Here is a 1166-nt window from a genome sequence, read left to right as displayed (position 1 = left end):
GAGAGACACAGACGAACAGACAGAGAGAGAGAGAGAGAGAGAGAGAGAGAGAGAGAGAGAGAGAGAGAGAGAGAGTGAGTGAGTGAGTGAAACACAGAGTGGCCAAACTCTGGTGCCCAAACACCCATAGTGCCCTCACATTGCTGGACGTGGAAAAACTTGGGTCACCAAACCACATAATAATTCACACTGGCACAAATGACCTGAGAGCACAAGTGACGAGGAAAGAGTGGCGACAGCACTACTGAGGGTGGCTGAAAAAGCCACAACCACCTTTCCAAGTGCAAAAATAACCATCTCCACACTGGTCACGGAAGGACTTCCACCCAGATACAATTCAGCGGGTGAATGCAAACCTCTCCAGAGCCTGTGCACTCCAACCTCGCATACACCTGACACATCACCCCTCCCTGGACCTCACATGCCTCTAGGACCAGGGGCGTAGCAAGCTTTTCAAAAGTGTGGGGGATGGATGTGGTTTGTTTATTAACAATAAAAACAATGAATACAGTGACAGAGGGGTACAAAATGTATAACATACAAGATATAAAAAGCTTCCCATTTAAATGAGTGATACTAGATAAGTATAAAAACACACTCGGAACACACGGAAAATAAGACAAAACTCTGTTGTGCAAATACACAACAGTAGACTTGCTAAAGAATCAGAATCAGAAATACTTTAATAATCCCAGGGGGAAATTATTTTTGTTAAAAACTCCAGATATACGCCTCCTCAGCACGAGCTGACCGATAAATCTAACACACCAGGAGAGGCGGGACTTAAAGCAGAACAGCCAATCATCAGCCGGTCACACTCATGTTTGAGAGGGAGGGGGAGAGGAGGCAAGCAGCCGCAGCGAGTGCAGACACAGAGCAGCCAGAGAAACAGAGATGTGACTGTAGTTAGGCGTTTGTGCAAAACTGTGGAAAAACTGCAGAAAAAGTGCGGGTGTTGAACCCTCTCACCGGGAAAAGTGTGGGTGTTAAAACACCCACATCCCCCACGGGTGCGATGCCCCTGTCTACGACCACGTCCACCTGTACAGAGTAACTGTTCCTGCCTTTGCAAAGACACTAAAAGATGTTGCACTAAACCATAGCATCCACACCACTCCCAGAAGAAGCAGAACTAGGCAGAACCCAACCAGACCGGGAAACAACCG

General features: G+C 47.3%; 1 pseudogene; it reads right to left on the bottom strand.

The window, feature by feature from the left end:
* The window catches only part of LOC122144800, a 7298-nt pseudogene extending 7253 nt beyond the window's left edge, over positions 1 to 45 (bottom strand).
* Positions 46 to 1166: the final 1121 nt, after the last annotated feature.

The sequence above is a fragment of the Cyprinus carpio genome, unplaced genomic scaffold (assembly GCF_018340385.1).
Source record: "Cyprinus carpio isolate SPL01 unplaced genomic scaffold, ASM1834038v1 S000006760, whole genome shotgun sequence".
Lineage (NCBI taxonomy): Eukaryota > Metazoa > Chordata > Actinopteri > Cypriniformes > Cyprinidae > Cyprinus > Cyprinus carpio.
Note: the sequence above shows the minus strand (reverse complement) of the source record. Positions and strands in the feature narration are given on the sequence as shown.